The sequence below is a fragment of the Dromiciops gliroides genome, chromosome 2 (genome assembly GCF_019393635.1).
Source record: "Dromiciops gliroides isolate mDroGli1 chromosome 2, mDroGli1.pri, whole genome shotgun sequence".
NCBI classification, from domain to species: Eukaryota; Metazoa; Chordata; class Mammalia; order Microbiotheria; family Microbiotheriidae; genus Dromiciops; species Dromiciops gliroides.
This window is the reverse complement of record NC_057862.1, coordinates 160,741,883-160,765,492: the sequence shown is the minus strand read 5'-3', so window position 1 is coordinate 160,765,492 and position 23,610 is coordinate 160,741,883. Positions and strand designations below refer to the sequence as shown.

Genomic DNA, 23,610 nt, shown 5'->3' with positions numbered 1-23,610 from the left:
CCCTGGCTTTGGAATAAAGGAGACTGGAAGTGATTATGATATGGTGATCTTTGAATTGTCAGGAAAATGAAACACCAGAAGTCCTGAGCTAGAGTTAGTGCTGGAGTTTGCCACAAGACAAACAGCAAGGAGCAAATAAATCCCTGAGTGACTTGTCAGGTCAAGTCTCTCAGTAGCAGGAATGCAAGCTCATCCATCCATTAGCCATGCTGCTTCTGCAAAATTGGTGAGGTAAATGCTGTATAGAAATTGTGTTAAGTATGAGCTCATTCTCCCTAGAGATTTAGGTGGTGGAAGGGAGAAGATGGCTTTAGGTATTGGGTGGGAAGGGGCAGAATTTCTTTACTTCTGTTCCTGCAATATCTTTAAAGTAAATATTCCTTTATAAAAGCAAATTGATGTTGTTTGAGTAAATGGAACTGGCATGCTAATTAACCCTGACTAACCCTGGGAGAAAAACACTGGAATATTAGAGAAAAACAACCCAAGCCCTCAGGGGGTACCTCTAGGACCCTAAGAGGGAGATATAGCCAAACATGCTCCAGAAGACTGATTTTGGAGCATCTCTAAACAAAGTGTTCATCAAGTTAGACCTTGAAAGCTTAGCCACACAAGAATTCCTTTCTTTGGGTGATAGAATGAATGATTCTGGACTTAGAAAACTTTGTTTTGAAGCTCAGTTCTGCCACTTGCACTAGTATGTGCCTATGGTGAAGTCATCTTATTTCTCTCTCCTCCAGGTTCCTCATATATAAAATGAGGAATCATAGGGTTAGAACACAAGTCTTCTGATTCCAAAGGCAGAATTCTCTTAAAGACCTTAGACATATTAACAATTTTTAGATTACTCTTTTTCCTTTTGAGAGTTAGAGAGCCAGACTCAAAATGAGGAAGGCCTGCCTGGGTTCAAGTCCTAACTCTGACACAAGATGGCTATGTGAGCCTGGACAATTGTCACTTAATCGCTTAGCACCAAAGACAATTCTCTAAACCTGTAAAGTGCAGAGTAGTTCCTGGCCTATATTGATAAAAGGAATATTTTTCACTGCAAGTTCCATACACCAGTGAAAATCATAAATCATATTAAAATTATTATTTACTTTCCTTTTCCCCACTCTAGGTTAATCTAAACTCAAATAAGTTTTTTTAAAAAAATACATACAGCTATGTCCTGATTAGTGAGATTAATAAATTCCATGAAGTGGTCACATTATTTGAATTGGCACTATTCAAAGTTATAATTACATGTAAAATATATAATTATCAGCCAATAAATATTTATCAAGGCTACTATGTGCCAGGAATTGTGTTATGCACTGGAAATACAAAGAAAGGCAAAACAGAGTCCATGCTCTCAAGGAACTCACAGTCTAATGGTGGAGACAACATGAAAATAACTAAATACAGTCAAGATATATACAAGAAAAATTGAAGGTAATCTCAGAGGAAATGCACTTATTAAGGACTGGAAAGGCTTTTTGCAGAAGCTGGCACTTTAGCTGAGACCTGAAGAAAACTAGATGGAGAGCATTACTGTGCATGAGGGACAGCCAGTGAAAATGACTGGAGTTGGGAGTATCTTGTTTGAGGAACAGATAATGGGGCTTGTGTCACTAGATCATAGATTGTACTCTATGAAGGGGAGTAAGGTTTCAAATTGGAAGAGTAGGAGGGAACCACGTTGAAAAAGCCTCTGAATGTCAAACAGAGAATCCTGGAGATGATAGAATGCCACTGGAGTTTATCAAATGATAATGGTGGTCTTGTGACATGGTCAGATTTGCACTTTAGGAAGATTAATTTTATAGCTGATTGGATAGGCTGGAGAGGGGAGATATTTTAAGTAATACAACCAACCAGAAGACTCTTGTAACAGTCCACGTATGAGGTGATGAAGGCCTGCACCACGGTGGTGGCAGAGTCAGAGGAGGGAATAGGGCACATGTGAGAGATGTTACAAAAGTAAAATCAATAGGACTTAGAAACAGTTTGAATTTGGGAAGCGAGAATGAGGAGTCAAGGATGACACCCATAATGCAAGTCTGAGTGACTAGGAGGATGGTGGCACCCTTGACAGTGACAGGGAAGGTAGAAAGAATTGAGAGTTCTGGGGGAAAGAAAATAAATCTAGTTTTGAACCTGATAAGTTTAAGTAAGATGTTTATGGGACATCCAGTATTCAATATCTTTGTCGGCAATAGAGAAATAGTCAATAGAAAGAGAGAGAGGTAAAAGGTAAGGGAGAGATTGGGGATAATAGAGGAGGTAACTCACCTGCAGGAGAAGATGAAATGGATGGAACCATTTCTAGGAGGATGTAGGAGGATTTCCCTTGGTAAGGAGAAGGATCATTTCTTTATTTGAGATAAAAGTAAAGGAGATGACAGTGGGAGAAGGCATCTGGGTGATGTGAGATTTGGAAGGGGGGAGAAGAAGGGGTTCTTGGTAAGTAGCAAATTGTAAAATATAGGGGCAGCTAGGTGGCGCAGTGGATAGAACATCGGCCCTGGAGTCAGGAGGACCTGAGTTCAAATGTGGCCTCAGACTCTTAACACTTACTATCTGTGTGACACTGGGCAAGTCACTTAACCCCAATTGCCTCACCAAAAACAAACAAAAAACAAAACAAAAAAAAATATGAAGCAAAGTCTTGGTGAATTTGCATGCTCATATTCTCATTCAATGAACCAAGTGTAGTTGGAGGATAGGAGGAATTATTTAAAACCAGTAATGCAGGGCAGCTAGGTGGTGCAGTGGATAAAGTGCAGGCCCTAGATTCAGGAGGACCTGAGTTCAAATCTGGCCTCAGACACTTGACACTTACTAGCTGTGTGATCCTGGGCAAGTCACTTAACCCTCGTTGCCCTGCCAAAAATCAAAACAAACTAACAAAAAAAACCCAGTAATACTTTAAATATGACATTGTTGCCCTTGAAACATTATTCAAGAATTGGTCTAAAATAACTTGAAAACCAGTCTTTGAAAACAGCTTTAGTCACCCACACTTTCTTATTTGACTTCCAAAGAAATGGATGAAAAGATGGTTGTAGTTTCTCTATGAGGATTCTAAGAATGATAAACATTTTAATTTAAAATTCCTTTCTGCATTGTTATTGTTGTTCAGTGGTGTCCAACTGTTAGTGACTCCATTTGGGGTTTCCTTGGCAAAAATACTGGAATGGGTTTCCATTTCCTTCTCCAGATCATTTTACAGATGAAGAAACTGAGGCAAACAGGATTAAGTGACTTGTCCAGGGTCACATGGTTAGTAAATGTCTGCGGTCAGATTTGAACTTAGGAAAGTGAATTTTACTGATTCCAGGACTAGCAATCTATCCACCATGCCACCTAGCTGCCCTACCTCCCCATAAAAATGTTAGCAATCCTTGGACACTTTAAATTCAGGTTGAGCTTTTTCTTCCCTAGAAATGTCTAAGTTGCTGAAGGTATCCTTTTTCCAGAATAAACCTACTTCATGTATATTTAAAATGTCTTGATTAGTGTATCTACCTTCTTTGATTATTTTCTCAAAAACATCAGGATTTTTAGCTTCAGAACCCTCATCTGCACTTCTTGCCTCTCGAGTAATTTTAACATTGTGCAAATAACTCAGTTTTTTATTTTTTTGCTACACTTTCAGCCACAATTCTCTAGTCACATACTATAGAAATGATCCCTGAAAGTATAGTCTTTAAACTCAGTTTTTAAGGATCAACCAACCAATGTTTGCAGTAGCAATTCTTTATTATTATTTAACTCATAAAATCATTTTATTATTTTCCAGTTATATGTAAAGATAGTTTTCAACATTTGTTTTTATAAGATTTTTAGTTCCAAATTTTTTCCCTCCCCCGCTTCCCTCTCCCCTCCCCAAGACAGAAAGCAATCTGATATAAGTTATATATGTACAATCACAAACATTTTTCTGCCTTAGTCATGCTGCAAAAGAAGAATCAGAACAAAAGGGGGAAACCTCAAAAAAAGAAAAAAAAACCCAAAAGTAGAAACAGTATGGTTCAATCTGCATTCAGCTTCCACAGTTCTTTTTTCTGAATGTGGAGAACACTTTCCATCATGAGTCCTTTGGAATTGTCTTGGATCATTGTATTGCCAAGTCTATCACAGTTGATCATCACACAATGTTGCTGTTACTGTATACAATGTCCTCCTGGTTCTGCTCACTTCACTCAGCATTGGTCCAATTAAATCTTTCCAGGTTTTTCTGAAATCTGCCTGCTTATCATTTCTTATAATAGTATTCCATTACATTCATATACCACAACTTGTTCAGCCATTCCTCAATTGATGGGCATCCCGTAGATTTCCAATTCTTTGCCACCACAAAAAGAGCTGCTATAAATATTTTTGTAATATATGGGTCCTTTTCCCTTGTTTATGATCTCTTTGGGATATAGACCTAGTAGTGGTATTATTGGGTCAAAGGGTATGCACAGCCCCATAGCCTTTTGGGAATAGTTCCAAATTGCTCTCCAGAATGGTTGGATCAGTTCACAACTCCACCAACAATGCATTAGTGTTCCAATTTTTCCACAGCTTCTCCAACATTTATTATTTTCCTTTTTTTGTCATATTAGCTAATCTGATAGGTGTGAGGCAGTACCTCAGAGGTTTTAATTTACATTTCTCTAATAAATAGTGATTTAGAACATTTTTTCTTTCTTTCTTTTTTTTTTTTGTGGGGCAATGAGGGTTAAGTAACTTCTCCAGGGTCACACAGCTAATAAGTGTCAAGTGTCTGAGGTCACATTTGAACTCAGGTCCTCCTGAATCCAGGGCTGGTGCTTTATCTCCTGCGTCACCTAGCTGCCCCAATGACTTGCAGTCTTATAAATTTGATTTAGGGGGCAGCTAGGTGGTGCAGTGGATAGAGCACCGGCCCTGGAGTCAGGAGGACCTGAGTTCAAATACGACCTCAGACACTTAACACTTACTAGCTGTGTGACCCTGGGCAAGCCACTTAACCCCAATTGCCTCACTAAAAAAAAAAATTTGATTTAGTTCCCTATATATTTTAGAAGTGAGGCCTTTATTAGAAACACTAGCTGTAAAAATTCTTTCCCACCTTTCTGCTTTTGTCCTAATTTGGGATGCATTGCTTCTGTTTATACAAAACCTTTTTAATTTAATGTAATCAAAATCATCCCTTTTGTATTTCATAATATTCTCTCTTGTTTGGTCATAAATTCTTCTCCTTTCCATAGATCTGAGAGAGAAACTATTCCTTCCTCATGCAATAGAAATTCTTTACTGTCAACTTCATATCCATTTTCTTTCAAAGCCTTAAATAAACTCGAAGCTTTTGTCTAAAGGGTTGCTCTGATCTGAGCTTGCAATCTTCAAACCATACAACTAAAAGATTCTCCTCTTTTTTATCATTGTAACAGTTCTATATCTTGTGGTTGTTTGCAAACTACTAAAGCTGATGCAATTTTGCCACTTTCTTCTATTTCGCCTGAATGTTTTATAATTCTCCATACTTTAGATTCAGTCATTCTGACTTCTTGTCCTATTTTAAAGTTATTATAACTAAATTCATGTCATTCAATTACATTAAACTTTTATTTTGATGTAATAAAAAGTCTCTCTTTTTGTTTTGGCAATGTTTCCATCATAAGTATTTTCCCTTCTGTCCATTTTGTTAAGGGCTCTTTAAAAAATTAACATAACTGTTGGAAATATGGTATACAGCAGCACACCATATCCATACACAAGTTCAGACTGATGACTTAGTAGCATGTTCAAACCCTCAAATAGCTTTCATGGGTTGCATTAATTGAATTTTGGCTCATGTTAAATTTGACTTGGCATCATTTTATAATTCACACTAAATTGAATTTCACATTATTCAAACTTACACTGTGACCTAGTTGTACACGTATGTATTTGTTTCTTTCCTTCTAATTATCCTTTTTTCCTTTTTCTTTCTATATTTGTATTTATCCTTTTTATCTCTTCAAAATTACAAGTCCAGTAAAAATAAAATTAATGTGTGCATATATGCATTTGAGTGGAACCTGTGATTTTATTCATATAAGGAACTCCCAATGTAGAAACTCCTCCACTGATGCTGTTCTATGTAACTGAACACCTTAGAGAGTTGCCTAGAGGTACCAAGATGTTAAGTAACTTGTTTATTTATTTATTTATTTATTTATTTATTTAATTTATTAGGTTTTTTTTAGGCAACGAGGGTTAGGTGACTTGCCCAAGGTCACACAGCTAGTAAGTGTCAAGTGTCTGAGGCTGGATTTGAACTCAGGTACTCCTGAATCTAGGGCTGGTGCTTTAACCACTGCGTCATCTAGCTGCCCCGTAACTTGTTTATAATCATACTAGTATGTATTAGGGATGGGACTTAAACTCAGGTCTTCTTGATTTCAAAGCCAGAATTCATCACACTCAAATACTTAAATGGATCTATACCATCAATATGGATGTTCCCTCCAGTGAAGCATATTGGAATCTGTGCCTGTCCTTCTTGTCAGTCAGTCAATAAACATTTATTAAGCACTTACTATGTGCCAGGCATTGAACTAAGCACTGGGAATACAAATATGAAAAAAAAGTTTCTGTCTTCAATGAACTTATCTAATGGGGGAAGAAAGTATACAAAAGATAGTTAAAAAGTCAGGAGAAGAAGGAATACTCAGCATTGGTGTATAATGGAGAATTTCAGAGGAGTGCATTCAGGTAGGAAATAAAGAGATGACTGGCGCTGTTCCTTAAATGGAGGTTCTGGGAGGTGCTCTCCACCTTCCAATCAAAGGGAGGGGCCCCAGGAGTAGAGGATACTGATGAAGTATGAATTCTAGGGCTAAAGTCATCTTGCAGGATGAAGAGATTCCTGGAGTGTGTTGGAGAAGTTCAGACGAATACATCCAGATCCCTGTTGTCCTTTATGTTTACTACAAAGGATTCACTCAACATTCTAAGGGTTTTCCTTGCTTTCCCCTGACATTGTGAGGATGCCGGTGGCATATATGGCTTTGTCTATCAGTTATCCTTTGTTCTTGCCATGTCTCTAACTGACCTTCTTTTTCAATTATGCATTTCTTTGATGACATATTTTATTCTAGTTCTTCATAGTTTCTTATTAGTTATATGTTGCAACCTCTTCACATCTGCCACATACCTCTTCACTGTCCCCTGAATGATACTATTTTTTTATTATTATTTTGGGAAGATCATGTTGTTCTATGACTCACAGCCATATAATACCGATAGAATATTGGTATTTAAAAGATGAGCTTTGGGGGCAGCTAGGTGGTGCAGTGGATAAAGTGCAGGCCCTGGATTCAGGAGGACCTGAGTTCAAATCCGGCCTCAGACACTTGATACTTAATTAGCTGTGTGACCCTGGGCAAGTCACTTAATCCTCATTGCCCCCCCCCCAAAAAAAAAGAGAATGGCAAAGAACCTTGGTAAATGTGGATGAATGAATATTACTTTTTTTTTGAAAGCTCTGAGGATACAAATAGAAAAGTAATAATCCCCCTTCTTAAGGAACTCATTCAAATTGGGGAGCAACACATATAAAAGGTTTCAGTTGCAAGTCAGATGGAAAGGTCCTGTGGTGCTTAGCATGCAGTGGCAAAGTAGATGGCAATGCTTCTTCTTTAGTGTAATTTCCACTGATAAATTTCTCTTAGTTTCTGATGTTGAACCACCTGACAGTGCCAAAGATTGGTGATAAAAAATTTCTGAATCATCAATGGATGAGGCTGTAGTACCTGCAGGAGCAGTTGCCAGGCTATATTTCCACAGGAGTTGCTTCCCACAATGATGACGTGTGAGGGTTAGGCAAGAAGCAGAACCAGTCACTGGGGTGATAGGGGAAGTGCTGCCACTCCCAGGGCTCTATGCCTATCTGCCTATTGGTGATAATTGGTTAGCAGTTGTTGCTGGTGCTAATATGGAAGAGGGGAGAAGGGTATGTAGGCAAAAGGCATTTTTTCCAGTAAAATATGAGGCAAAGTCTTGGTGAATTTGCATGCTTACATTCTCGTTCAATGAACCAAGTGTAGTTGGAGGATCTGCGGCATTATCTAAAACTAGTAATACTTTAAGTGTAACATTGTTGCTCTTAAAACATTATTCAAGAGCTGGTCTAAAATAACTTGAAAACCAGGTTTTGAAAATAGCTTTAGTCATACACACTTTCTGACTTCCAAAGAAACAAAATAGATGGTTTTACCTTCTTCATGAGGATTCTAAGAATGATAAATAAGCATTGGTTTTCATTTAAATTCCTTTTCTGCATTGCTATTGTTCAGTCATTTGTCATGTCCAACTCTTAGTAACCCCATTTGGGCTTTTCTTGGAAAAGATACTGGAGTAGTTTGCCATTTCCTTCTGCAGCTCATTTTACAGATGAAGAAACTGATCCAAACAGGGTTAAGTGACTTGCCCAGGGTCACACAGCTAGGAGGTGTCTGAGGATAGATTTGAACTTGTGAAAATGAATCTTCCTGACTCCAGGTCAGGCACTCTATCCACTGAACCACAAAGCTACCCCCAAAGGGTCATATAGATATGATATCTCTCCTCAGTCATGGCTGTGGGCCTGAGCTGGAGGCAGGTCTTATGGTTTGGTAGATACTGCTATTCCCAAAGTTCTTGGCTTTAGAGTCATGGGTTATCTCCATTAGAGTCCAAGGGGAGATGATGGTCAAGGCAGTGGTGGTGGTTTGACTTGTCTGGCATAAGCTACCTCTCGTCTCCCCTTCAAGGTGACCTGCAGTTCTTTTCAATGTGTCACATTGGTTTTGCCCTTCACTGCTTCTCTCTATTTAATGAAGTGTTGCTGATCACTATCTTCCATTATCCTACCTCTGTGAAATTTTACAAATCAGTCAGATTTCCCTGTTTCATGCCTTCCTTGATATTAATGATCAGAGGAGCATGAGTAAGTTTATCTCTGTTAGATTTTTCAAGGACTCTTGAATAAATTTAATGTGTGCAAAGGAGACACTTTATTGGAAGAAAGTCGGCAAGTCTGTATGTTGCTCCATTTAAATCCATTTTTAAAAATCAGCAAACAATAAGCATGGTGGTATCTCACATTTTCCTCATCTTTTAACCAATTTTTATGAAGATAAAGATATAGTCCACTGTGGAATATTGTTTGCAGAAGACTGCCTATTCCCTGATATTCCCTTTTTTAAGGATGCCCTCAGTGTGTATGTAGATTATTCTGATAGAAATTTCACATGGTTAGGAAAGTAGACAGATAGGACAACATTTGTTGAAGTTTCATTGGTTGCCTCTTTTCAGCATTAATAAGTTTCAAAATTGTTTTATGCCTTTGAAGTCTTTTCTGAAGCCCTTTACATTTAAGAGCTCAAAATCGTAGTTTTGCCAATGAACACCTTTAGCTAAGTCACTTTATTTCTCTGTCTAGGTTTTCTCATCTACAAAATGAAATTGCTTTATCTATCAGGGCTCATATAGATCATAGAAATTATTCAAGTCATGTAAAGTTAATTAAATTCAATAAGCATTTATCAAGTGCTTGAGGCAGGCTTCTTACAATGGATTCCTTTCCTAAAGGTTAGACATAAACATATTAGGTATAAACAGCTAGAATTACTGATGAATGCATGGATATAATCCTTAATAAAGGAATTTTACTAACCTTGGAATTTTGATCATTCATCCCTTTTGTTTAAAAAAATATTAGAGGGGCAGCTAGGTAGCACAGTGGATAAAAACACTGGACCTAGATTCAGTTCAAATCTGTCCTCAAACACTTGACACTTACTAGCTGTGTGACCCTGGGCAAGTCACTTAACCCCAATTGTCTCACCAAGAAGAAGAAGAAGAAGAAGAAGAAGAAGAAGAAGAAGAAGAAGAAGAAGAAGAAGAAAATATTAGAGCATGTACTACCAATATATCTATATTTACTTATTCATAGCATTGCTACTACACTAACATATTACATACATTATTAAGTCATATATGAAAAGAAAGGTGTTTTTTTTTTTTTTTGTCCTTCTATCTCCAGCACCTAGATCAGTGCCTGCCTAGAGTATAGTAATATAGTATGTTATAATAGGCTCTGGGCTTTCCCAGCACACATTTTTACTATCGGGCCTAGTCTCCAGAACAAGACTATTGTTCTCCTCAGAGTTGTAGGGGGTACCCCTGAGGGTTTGGGGTATTGTTTATCTGGTACTGTAGGTCATGAGCTATTGTGTTCCCTACAATATTATACAACCAGTTAACATCTTCCCAATATCATATGACCTATTGGTTCAAACTCAGAAAGAAACAGGAACCACTAAACCTCAAATGAATATCCCTATAGGTCCAATATTGACTTAGAAAACCATATATTAATATTATCTATGTTCTATTGTATTTTTATTTATTTTTTGAAAAAGTATTTCCCAGTTATTCCCAAACCATAATCTGGTTCTTGAGTGTTGTGGGTAGCAATGGATATTTGATACCTTGATGTAATCAAGTGACCAATTGATCTTTCATTAATATCAATTAACCTATATAGATATAGATATAGATATAGATATAGACTTGTTGCTGCTCTTATTCTTTTTTTTTTTTTTAGTGAGGCAATTGGGGTTAAGTGACTTGCCCAGGGTCACACAGCTAGTAAGTATTAAGTGTCTGAGGCCGGATTTGAACTCAGGTACTCCTGACTCCAAGGCCGATGCTCTATCCACTGCAACACCTAGCTGCCCCTGCGCCACCTAGCTGCCCTGCTGCTCTTATTCTTAATGTGGGAATGTGTTTTGCTGGACTATACATGTACATTTGTAATAAATATGCATAGTCCAGCAAAACATATTTGGACATTGCCCAGCCCTTTTGTTAAGAATGAAAGCATCAGGGGAAGTTAGATGGCGCAGTGGATAGAGCACTGGCCCTGGAGTCAGGAGTACCTGAGTTCAAATCCGGCCTCAGACACTTAACACTTATTAGCTGTGTGACCCTGGGCAAGTCACTTAACCCCAATTGCCTCACTAAAAAAAAAAAAAAAAAGAATGAAAGCATCAAGGAGTTCAGTGTCATACTTATTCCAGTTCACTCAACTAAGCCATAGGAATTTAAAGCAAAATTGTCTCTCAAAAAGAGAAAGATGTTAAGCTTTATTTTTGAAGTAAAGGCAACATAGGAGAAATGTGGTAAAAAGTTCTTCAATAAACATACCAATGATTTATAATTTCATCACCTTAAGAAACTCCTCATATGAACTGGCCGCCCCAGGGTCATATATCTAAGAAGGGCCAGAAGCTGGATTTGAACCTGAGTTTCCCTTATAGTAAGCCCAGGATACTCACCACTATGTCAAGTTGAATCTACTCAGTGAGTATGCTGGTCAGGAAATATTATCATGGAAAAAAATTTAAAGGAGTGCCTAGATGGTTGTTTTCTGACTAAAACAAGAGATAACGCCAAACACAGCATAATTGGGCTATTGACTCAACTTTTGACCTTAGATGAATGATTTAATCTCCTTTTGGCCTAGATACCCCAAAATGTAAAGCAAAAATAATACTTACTTATTTCACAGGGATGTTGTTGAGCTTAATTAGAGCTTTAAAAGCCATAAGTGGCTCTTAGAAAATAAGCACTAGTGTTAATAGGAGTTATTATTGCTAGCAATAAAGTTTCTGTGATTAGACCATATTGCCTACAACTAGTGTAGACAACATCTAAATCAAATGAGCCTGAATCTCATAAGACTTAACACAATGCATTAGGATTATATTCTTATGGATTGAAATAAATCTACAAGAATTTATCAAGGGGCAGCTAGGTGGCACAGTGGATAGAGCATGGACCCTGGAGTCAGGAGTGCCTGAGTTCAAATCCGGCCTCAGACACTTAACACTTACTAGCTGTGTGACCCTGGGCAAGTCACTTAACCCCAATTGCCTCACTAAAAAATTAAAAAAAAAAAAGAATTTATCAAGTACCTAATATAATAGAGTAATGGCCAATAATTAGGGTACATTTCTTAGAGCATACTCTACCCGATATAAACTCATATAGACTTAGTGACTCTGCTTCCAGTAGTTCCTAACAAAGGGACAACCTTTACCTTTCCACTTCAGAATACATACAGATATTCTCTGTTTCCTGTCTATTTTTCAGTTTTGTTTTGTTTTGAATTTGGGTAGGAGGAGAGACAGTGATAGGGTTGTTAAAAACAGAAGGAAAGAAAGTTACTGAAGCATTTTTTTTAATGGATGGAAAAGAACAGAAGGAAAATCAGAAGGAATGACTGACAAAGACAGTTACTTGTTCAATTTATTACATATTTAAAAGAAAAAGCAAGCTGTACATAATACAGATTTATGGTTTCATATACAATTCTCTTTTCCTGTCTACTTTGTACGTGGAAATGATTCTTTCATTTGGTGTTTATTAAGTTTGGAAATTTTAAAAAATAGAATTAAAAAACAAAAAAGCCTCAAAAGTCCCCCAAATCGTAGGATTGGGTTAAATGACTCATTCTGAAGACCAATGGATTAGACTCAAATTTGAAACACTAATTTAAAGTGCTCTTCTTGAAATACAATCTCTAGCCTCCCTTCTTCCCCCCATCCCTTTTTGGGGTTGGCAAGAATAATTACTGCATTGAGAAATGAGGAAATAATCGACAGATTCATTTCACAATAATCTTTATTTAGCCCATACTCAATAGACATTGATAATTCCCTAGGAATCTTTTCCTAGTGTGATTCCTGAGTCACTTTTGAAATTGGATAGACTTAGATGATTCCTTATTTAGATGAGCATCTGTTTTTCCCAGAATACCTAATTATTTCTTTTCAAACTACTGATAATTATGAGGAACATTTATATGACCCATGATAGCTGCCAGGTATCCTACTATCATTTTCATCAAGATGGGTGTTTGTCAAATCATCCCTCACAAATCAACTTCAATTTTACAGGGGAAGAGACTTAGACTTCGAGATCCACACAGGAAGTCAGTGGCAGGGTTAGGAATATAATTTAATATTCACTCCCTAGTCAAGTGAATCACCACTCTCCTTGTTGACTTAATTTACCAACATCTTTGGTTTCTTCCATAGGAGCATTCCAACTGTTTTTTACATCTGGTTACTTCAGAGGCCAGGATCTCTGACTAGGCCTCAAAAGGTCTAGTAATGAGGCATCTTTTCTATTTCAGTACTGTTCAGCCTTATTTCTGAATATGAAGGAATGGAATAAATAAGGTAGAGGATTCTGAAGGAACAAGAGCTTTGAATATACAAGAATAAGGTGGAGATAAGGACTTTTTTCTATTAAATAAATTCTATTCCTCAGAATGAAAAAAAAGATGTATTCAAATAAGTAAAAATCAATTTGATCTAGTTTTTTCCTTATTGTAATAGAAAGATTCAAGTCTCCCACTTTTAAAATTTGAACAATTAATATGAAACTTCATTTAACTAAAATAAACACTGAAAAATATATTTGGGTTCCAAATTATGAATAATTATTAGAGGTGGAGAAGAAAAGATAGGAAAGGTGGTAGGAGGGTGAGGCAGAGGAAAAAGAATAGATTGAAAGGGTATTGGGGGGCAACTAGGTGGCACAGTGGATAACTCATCGGCCCTGGATTCAGGAGGACCTGAGTTCAAATCTAGCCTCAGACGTGTACTAGCTGTGTTACCCTGAGCAAGTCACTTAGCCCTCATTGCCCTGCAAAAAAAAAGAAAGAAAGAAAGAAAAAGAGGATATTAGAAGAAAACAGGAGGGAAGACAGACTAAGGGAAAGAGGGGGAGAAAATGGGGAGTGCAAAAAGGTGGAAAAAGGGGCGAAAATCAAAGGAGCAAAGCAAAAGAAAACATAGAAATAATAAATGGGAAGAAACATATGAGAGACAAAGAAATAAAGAGGGAAAGGCAGAAAAGGAAGAGAAGGAAAAAAATGTTTTATTGTAGTGAAAAGAACACTTGGCAGGGAGTGAAGAGACATGGGTTCTAGTCTCAGCTCTACTACTAACCTACTCTGTGACATTTAACTTCTCTGAGCTTCAGTTTCCTCATCTGTAAAATGAAGTGGTTGGGCTAGATTATCTTTAATGTTCAATTACTTTCTCTAAGCAAACTATACATTGCCCAGTTGGCATAGAAGGCAAGAGATGAGAAGCCCCTGGGGGCTATGGGAAATTAGAACAATTGATGAACTGCTGTTACAGTTGTGAAGTGTCTAAATTGTCTATATACTTTTGACCTACTGATCCCACTGCACATATATCCCAAGGAAGTCAAAGACAGAAACAATGATCCAATCCACACCAAAATATTCATAGTAGCACTATATCATAGTAAAGAACTGGAAAGAAAGTGGGTGCTCATCAACTGAGGCATGGCTTAAAAAGACTTTATCATATGAATATAATGGAAAATAACATGAAAAATAATGATAAAGATTGTCAGAAAAATATGCAAAGATTTATATAAACATACATACTGAAATAAGCAGAACCAAGAGAAGAATATAAACTATGAAAACAGTAATGATTATAAAGATCACTAAAAGGACTCAGGAATTACATAATGAAACATACATCCTCCCTCATGGAAGAGAACACTACTAGAATAGAATATCTTACACATTATCAGAAATTGTCACTGTTTCAGATGGTTTTGTTAATTTCTATTTCTTAAACATAAGGGAGGATTCAATGGTGGTAGAAAATGATTGTAATGTAAAGAAAAAAGATATTGGTAATCTTTTTTGAAAAAAAGATGATTCTGGACCTAACCTCCAACTAACCCTCCATTTGCATATTGGATATATTTATTTGGAATTTCCATTAATATTTGAAAAATGGATAGACAGTGTAATGTAGTGCAGTGGTTCTCAAAATGTGGTCCAGGGAAAGGGGTCCCTGAGACTCAAGGGATCCATAAAGTCAAAATTAATTTCATAATATTACTAAGATGTTTTAATTTTTAATATGGTAAATATGGATAGACATAACCTACATAAACAAAAGCTGGGGGTAGGGGAGGCTTTAATAATTTTTAAGAGTGTAAAGGGGTCCTAAGGCCAAAAAAAAATTGAGAACTTCTGGTATAGTGAATAACATCTTAGTTCTAGAATTATGAAGATCTGGATTCTAATTCTTCTTTTGATGTTTATTAGCTGCATGACCCTGGGCAGGTCACTTAACTTCACTGAGCCTCAGGCAATTCTTTTACACTACTTTTCCTTTTGAAATTTGAATATTTTATTTAAAAATTTAATATTTAACATAAATACAAATGATTAAACTCCTTTAGAAACTACTTACATTAATTACTTTCAATGAATAAGGCACAATTTCTAGTCTCTACCTTTAAGTCTTTATTGGGATTTCTAAGACAATTTTTCTATCATTGCCAATGGCACCCTATCCCTCAAACTCATGAATAAGAATAGGACTTTTTGGGGGCAGCTAGGTGGCTCAGTGGATAAAGCACCAGCCCTGGATTTAGGAGGACCTGAGTTCAAATCTGGCCTTAGACACTTGACACTTACTAGCTGTGTGACCCTGGGCAAGTCCCTTAACCCTCATTGCCCTGCACCAAAAACAAAACATAAAAACCCCTAAACAAAACAAAAAAACCCTACCAAAACAACAAAAAAAAAATAGGACTTTTTTTTTTTATTCCTTTCCCTCTTGTTCCTTCCATATCCAATTCATCATCGAGTGATGATAATTCCTCTGCAATGTCTCTTGAACTGGCCTCTTCCTTTCTGTTTCCTAGTTCAAGACCTCATCTTGATTCTCTACTCTATTACCACAATAACCTTCTGGATGGTTTCCTGGCTTCCAACAGGCTCTCCCTGTTCCAGACCAGAAAATAACAAAGCTGCCAGAATAGTCCTCCTTATTTAAAAAAAAAAATGCATGATAGTCCTTCTCAGAACAAAGATTCCCTCTTGTCTACTGGGTAAAATATAAATTTGTTAGCCCATAATTCAAGGTCCTACATCCACTTAACTCTAACTAACTCATCTTACTCCAAGATTTCCAACTTCATCTTCTTTTCTTCCTCAAGACTGCCATTCCTTCCACTACAAACAAAACAACTTCATTACTATTCCTTGCTCCTTTTCCATCTTCTTCCTTGAGAGCATGGACTGTCTACCTTTCTTTGTAGTCCCAGTACTTAGCACAGTGCCCCGTACATAGCAGGTTCTTTAAGAAATGTTTATGACTGACTGATCTAATGTTAGATTTTGTGTTGGAGGACCTAAACAAGACCCTCCTACTACTTTATTACCTGTATGATACTGAGCAGTTTACTTAATCTCTCTGGAAGAGACCTTAGAGATCAAGTCAATAGGTAAAATGAGGGGGTGATCAAGATTAAGATTCACTTGATCTCTAAAGTTTCTTCCAGTTCTTTTCTCTGATATTATTAAACTGGTGGTAGAGTGGTTAGAACATTGAGTCTGGATTCAGGTAGATCTGAGATTAAAACCAACCTCAGATACTTACTAGCTATGTGAATCTGAGAGAGTTGTTTAACCTCTTTTTGCCTCAGTTTCCCCATTTACAAAATGGGGATTATAATAGCAACTACTTAACAGGGTTGTTGTAAGGATCAAATGAGATACTTGTAAAAAGCACTTAGCACAGTACCTAGCACATAGTAGGTGTTATGTAAATGTTTATTCCCTTCTCCGTAGTATGGCTCAAGTTTTATCTATTTCTAATTCCTTTAATGAAAGTGTTACAAAAACTCACAAGAAGAGAAGGAATTGAGAGTACAATTTACCATTCAGTCAATCAGTACTTAAAACAGTATTTAAAACTAACCTAATCCTTGCTTTACTTAGTGATTGGAGTCATTCTCAGTGATAGCAATGGTTATCACTGCTTTACCTCTACTTTGCCACTGGTGACCTATATAACCTTGGTTGAGTTACTTAATTTATTCGTCTTAAATATGCAATTAAATATAAAATCATACTGGCTTTTGCTGCTAATTATTTCAGACTCCAGTCAGATAAGTTCAGCACATGGATGGAAATGCTCAGGAAAATACTGGGATTGGTGGTAGTGGTGGTTTAGTGAGGTGGTAGAAGTGAGTAGAGTAGTATATTTCTAACCACTTCTTAATACATGTATCTGGTAGGAGGTTTAGCCCCAAGGGGTAGTAGGACTAGGATCAATAAGTAGAAGCTATACAGAGCCAGATTTATGTTTAATGTAAGAAAAAACTTCCTCAAACAAAAGCAATCCCAAAGTTTCTGAAGGTAATGGCATCTCCCATAAATTTCACTGGGGGTTCTTTCAACAAAAGCTGGGAGATTCTTATTCAGGTGTGGGTTGGACTAGAACGACTCAGCTTTGAGATTCTGGGAATGCAAGATGATCTCAAAAGTCCCATGAAACTCTAGGATTCTTCAACTTTTTAAGTCTGTGCATGGGTTACTTATGTCAAAAAGTTTTCCCTTAAACAGAAACTATGTACCATTCTGGCTCTTTCATTTTTGGGGGGATTTTTCCAGGGAAGAATTAATGACTATCACTATACCCCTTAAAAATGACACTCACCCCTTTAATATGATACTCTCCCCGTCATCGTCAGCTCCTCCCATCACCGGGTCACTGTGTACATGCAAGGAAATAAAACTAGATGTCTCTGATAAGTTTGAATATACAATTATACCTCAAAGTACACAAATAAAATATCATTATATCCAGAGTATAAAATATGCAGTTGTGTAAATAGTGTCTGCTCATTAATTGCACTTTTTAGCCTAGGCTCCTATGATTCCCCCATCTCTATTTCCATTCCTGATCTCTTTCTTGCTCTCTAGACCCACACTTCCAACACCGCTGGATAGTTCCACTTTTATGTCTCACTTTCAAGTAAAACTAAGTATATCTAAACCAAGCTCTTCAGTTTGAAACACTGGAGTCATCTTGAGTTCTTTCTTCTTCTTCACATCCAATCAGTCACTGTCATGCTGATTTATCCTTTGATATAACTCTCTCATCTAATAAATAACTCATTCCTTCCTTCCTTTCTATTCCCACTCAAACCACCTCAACATCTTACTTTTGGACCTCTTGGTAGCAACAACCTCTGAACTTATTTAGAATCATAGAAGAATCTTGGATGGGAACTCAGGTCATTTATTTGGACAACCACCACTGAAATTGCAAATCCTGTTCACAACACCCCCAAAACTGGTCATCTACCTCTTAATATGGATTACCGAAGGAGCTCCCAAATTGGTTCTGCCTCCTTTTTAGAGTGGTGATTCATCTTTTTTTTGGGGGGGGGCAATGAGGGTTAAGTGACTTGCCCAGGGTCACACAACTAGTAAGTATCAGGGGCAGCTAGGTAGCACAGTGGATAAAGCACCAGCCCTGGATTCAGGAGGACCTGAGTTCAAATTTGGCCTCAGACACTTGACACTTACTTGCTGTGTGACCCTGGGCAAGTCACTTAACCCTCATTGCCCCAGCAAAAACCAAACAAACAAACACAGGTGGTAAGTGTCAAGTGTCTGAGGCCAGATTTAAACTCAGGTCCTCCTGAATCCAGGGCCATTGCACCACCTAGCTGCCCCCTGTGATTCATCTTAAGAATGGGTAAGACTAAATGGCAGCTGAAGTTTCTACTGATCTATTCTTCACACATCTGCCAAAGTGATTTTTCCTAAAACACAGGTCTGACCATTATTACTCTCCTACTCAATAAATCTCAGTGGTTCCCTATTACCATCGATCAAATACAAACTCCTCTGTTATTTAAGGCTCTTTACAACCTGCTAGCAACATATCTTTCTGGTCTTATATAGTATCCCTCTTCATGGAAATAGACCTCCACTCAGGTCTTCCTGTATTTAAGTCTAAATCCTGCTTCAGACATTTACTAGGTATCTGACCCAGGCAAATCACTTAACATCTCTGTGCCTCAGTTTCCTCATCAGAAAAATGGAGATAATAATAATAATAATAATACTTACCTCATAAGATTGTTTTGAGGATAAAATGAGTTAACATAGGTAAAGCACTTTGCAGGCTTTAAAATACTATATCCCCTACTACCACCACCACTGCTACAATCTACTTCATGCAGTTGTGCTGGCTGTCCCCTATGCCTGAAATTCACTCCTTCCTCATATCCACCTCTTAGAATAAGTAATTTCTTTCAAAGTTCAATTCTGCTTCAGCACCAGAAACTTTTTCTGATCCTCCTAGCTACAATAGTCACCCTCATCAAAATCACCTTGTTTTTATTTTGGGAATGCTCCCTAACTAACACTTAGTACTTATATTTGTACCTGGTGGCAGTTGGGTAGCTCAATGAATAGAGCACTGGGCCTGAAGTGAGGAAGACCAGAGTTCAAATCTGACCTCAGACACTTACTAGCTGTGTGATCCTGGGTAAGGAGAAAGAAATGCAAACCATTCTAGTATCTTTGCCAAGAAAACTCCCATGGACAAGCATTGGGGTCCTGAAGAGTCCTATGTGACTGAACTAAACAACATTGCTGTTGTACCAATTGTTTCCCATGAGGTTGTTCCTCCCTGAGGTCAAGGACTGCTTCATTTTTGTCTTTATATCTACACTAAGTAGGTAGCACAGAGTCAAGCACACAACAGGTGCTTAATTAGTGCCCTTTGGTTGCTTCAGCCTTTGCTTGGAAACTCCACTGACAGAGATCTAAAACGTCATTGTTAACTTTATGAGGGCAGGGAAGAAGCCCCTCGTTTTAGGATCCTTCTTATCTACCACAGAACCTAATTCATATCAAAAGTTTGATAAATATATATTGATTTGATTTGATAGGGGGATAAAAACAATGTTCTGGTCCTTCAGTTTGTGGTTGGGGAGAGAAAATGTATACAGAAGAGCGGAAATGTCAACTGGCACCTGAACTACTGGTTTGGTTGTTTAGTCATTTTTCATCGTGTCCAGTTGTCTGTGACATAAATTGAATACTAAATACAGAGACCCAGAAGATCAGCGAGGCGTCTTTGAGCAGAATCAGAGCTCTGGAGAGTTCCCCAGACGCCCCCTACTCCGGCCCATACACGTAAGGAGTCCCCAGCGTAACCTACCTCCCAAGTGGTCATTTGGGAATGCTTCCTAGAAATGGTGACTTTTGAACGAGGTCTTCAAGGGGATTGGTGGGGATCGGCAGAGAAGGTGGGAAAGCCATCCCACTCTTGGGAAGAGCAATGGGAATTCGGCGTGAGGGGGAGGAGGGGTTAGTTAGTGGTCGAGTGAACTCGTGCTCCGGGCCAGGGACTGGGTGGAGTGTGAAAAGGTGGGAGGAGATAAGTGAGTGCTTGGAATGGGGGTTGGGGGGACGGCTCATGGCAAAGACCCGGAGGCCCTTTCCAGAGCGGTGGGGAAAGTATTAGGGGCAGGGGTCGGACGCTCCAACTTTCCAGCCCGGATGAAAACGTCAAGCCGTGTCTAGACTGCCTGCCTCCAGTGCTGCTCTGGGGCAGGGGCCGCCAGTCCCTGGCCCGCTCGCTCCGCCTAGCCCCGCCCGCACCTCCTCTTTCTGAGAGGGGCGGGGCCCCCTTTGCCCAGCCCCCACTCGCCCCACGGTGCTGGGCTCCTGCTTTGGATCCCGACAGGCTTGGCTGCTGGAGCAGGAGCAGGAGCAGGAGTCGAGGAGGGGCCAGAGGCAGTCAGGGGCGGGAGCCCGTACGGTGAGTGAAGTTGGTGCTGGTGCTGCCGCTGGCGGTGGGCTGTGTGTGCGCTCTGGGCTCGAGGGGGGAGCGCGTGGCAGGGAGTGAAGCTGCGGGACTCGTCGGGGGACAGTTAAGGGTCACCCGGAAAAGGTTTCATACTCCCGCCAGGTGAGCTGCTTCTCCTTACCCCCTCCCCACACTGCGCCTGACGCGCCTGGAACCCGGAGGGACGTGAGGGGCTGGGTGAGATTGGCTGGGGTTCCTGGGACTGCGCCCTCACCTCCCCTTTTGGATCAGGTTCTCTTATGGGGCTGGGGGTCCCACCTCGGCTTCCTGGGCGGGATAGGACTACACGGGGCTGGACTGGGGGCTGGAGAAAGGGTGTCCCCGTTTCGGACTCATTCCCCATATGGGTGCACAACTGCTGGTGAGCGAGCTCTCCTTCCTTCCTGGGGAGGGTGGGGAAGGGTCTCCAGGTCCCTGGAAGTGCACGCATATGGTGGGAACCTCATATCCTAGTTTCCAAACCTCCTGACAGCGAAGAAGGTATCCTCAGCCCCAGCCTCCTCTTACCCCTAACCAGGATACTCCCCATCGGTGATTGCTGTGAATCAGGAGGTGCTCTGAGGGAAGGAACTTCAATCCTGATGGTGTCTTTCTTTCTTTCCCCTCTGGCCTTTCTGATTCCGATCCTTGAGGTAGTGTTCTGCCCAAGCCAGGTTTTGAAACGAAAGGATTTTAAATACTCCTCTTCTCTAGTGTTTGCTGGGAGGGCTTCTGCCTCATTTTTGCCCTATTACTCGATTTTCTAGGGATTTTTCCGGGTTACATTGCGTATTGTGACTATAGAGTTATAATTGAGTGGGGTTTTTTTGTAACCGATCACATCAAAACTTTTACAACCAAATGAATGTTTTCCTTCATAGTAGTCCCCTTAGGAAGTACATGGCTTATTCCGCCCACTCTGTCATTGTTCAAAACATTTTTGGAGCTTCTCTTTTGAGACTATCTTCAGAGACAAGTTTCTGGGCCACACAAGAAAATCAGTCACGTTACTTTATTAGCCACACCTCATAAACTGTGGTTTTGGTTAATGTCATGACTTTCTCATAAAAATTGTCTCCTTGCTGGAAGGGCTTCTTTGTTAGTGGGACCAGGTTGAAAACTGTTGATGGAATCCTTCCCTTTTTAGGTACTTTTGTTGTTTTATAACCTCTGTGTACTTTTCTGTAGGGGCAGGTGGGAGAAGTGGAAATAGAACACTCCACCCTCAACAGAAACAAGGTTATAATATATATGATTGTCCTGTTTCCCAGGAAACTTGGGTGACATGAATTTGACATTCGACCTAAAGGATTTCAGATTAAAGGAAAGGAATGAGACCATTTTATGGATTCTTCAGATCTTTGAGGCTCCCTGCAGAAATGTTTTGCATGGATTCCAGGGTCTTACACTTATCCTCTAAAGTGAGGACTAATGAGATCCTTCAGGTTTTGGAGAATAATCTTGTGTCACCGTGGCTTGCATGAATGTACTTAACTTATTCTGGGTGGGCTAATGGCCTCTTTTGTATTAAAAACAATATAGTTTTTCTTTTTTTAAAAATAAAAGATACTGTCATTTATGCTTGTTATTGAAATAATATCTCACAAAGATCATGGACATTAGCTAGAGGCCAGAGATGATAGAATTTGATGGGACCAAGCCCTTATAATTGACTTACAAAGATTTAGAGGGCCTATGGAAAAAATAGATTATTTTTTTTTTGGTGAGGCAATTGGGGTTAAATGACTTGCCCAGGGTCACACAGCTAGTAATTGTCAAGTGTCTGAGGCCAGATTTGAACTCAGATCCTCTTGAATCCAGGGCTGGTGCTTTATCCACTGCATCACCTAGCTGCCCCCCCCCCCAATAGATTTTTAAAGCCAATTTAAGTACCTGATTTTTTAGTGTTCTTGTTTCTAGTATCAGCCTACTTGGGTTGAGGTTAATTTTGTTTTCTTTTCCTATGCAATTTACTATTAGACTGTCAGCCATGGGCTGCTCTCTACCTAGAATGAAGGGATAGAAAGGGGGAAGAAGATATTTTTAAAATTAATACTTAGGACTATATATTTGCATTTTTATTAGCAATTGGATGACATTTTATTCAAGAGAATACCACCAGAAATGAATGCTTACATATGTTTCTATTTAGTTTACAGAATCTGTATCAATGATTGCAGGGTGAAATTAATTTTCATTAAAAAATTTGTAAGTTGTGATACTTTTGGTTTCTTTTCTCCTCCCTCTCACTGCCTTCCTTTTCTCCTACTTCATCCCCGCCACTGCCATAGCCTGCCCTATTTCTAGATAGGGTCTTTGTCAGAGTCCGCTTAATTGTCTTAGCTATATGGAAAGCATAGTAAGGCTTTGTGGAAAGCATGGTGACTTTTGACCAAAATACTTAACCTTTAGGAAACAAGACCATGGGGATTATTTTTTTTCCAGTTTGTTTTTTTCTGGTGTGACAACAGAATTAAATCATGTTACTTTTTTGTTTGAAAACCTGAAACATACTTCTCTATTTGAGAGTTAAGAAAGGTTCAGTTCAAAATACTCTATACATTGGAACTATAGGCTTTTTGAGCTGGAAGATCTCTTAGAGATGATTTAGTTTGGAAAATGAAGATGATAATATTGCATTACCTGCCTTACAAGGCTGTTTAGGAAAACATTTTGCAATAATTCAAGTGCCATATAAACGCAAGTAATTATCTAATTCAGGAGTTCTTAATCTTGTTTATAGCTAGCATTTATGTAGTGCTTTAAGGTTTTTTGCAAAGAATTTGGATTCCAAGTCAAGCATTCTCTTTACTATAAGATCTTGTCTCCTAGTCTGAGTATTGCATCCTGAGGTTGACAGTTTTACTGTGGACTTTGCAAAACACTTTGGCAAAAGGGCATT

At 38.8% G+C, this 23,610-nt stretch overlaps 1 protein-coding gene and 1 pseudogene across 3 annotated transcripts in view; one reads left to right on the top strand and one right to left on the bottom strand.

Annotated features, from left to right (window-relative positions):
* Positions 1 to 3,551: 3,551 nt before the first annotated feature.
* Positions 3,552 to 3,692, bottom strand: LOC122745170 (annotated as a pseudogene).
* Positions 3,693 to 20,524: 16,832 nt separating this feature from the next.
* CGNL1 (cingulin like 1) overlaps positions 20,525 to 23,610 on the top strand; it is a 211,311-nt gene continuing 208,225 nt past the window's right edge. For 2 of the 3 annotated variants that reach the window (XM_043987783.1, XM_043987781.1), the window contains exon 1: positions 20,692 to 20,831. The gene's annotated coding sequence lies outside the window, so the exon portion shown is untranslated. The other variant, XM_043987782.1, reaches the window with a different exon arrangement.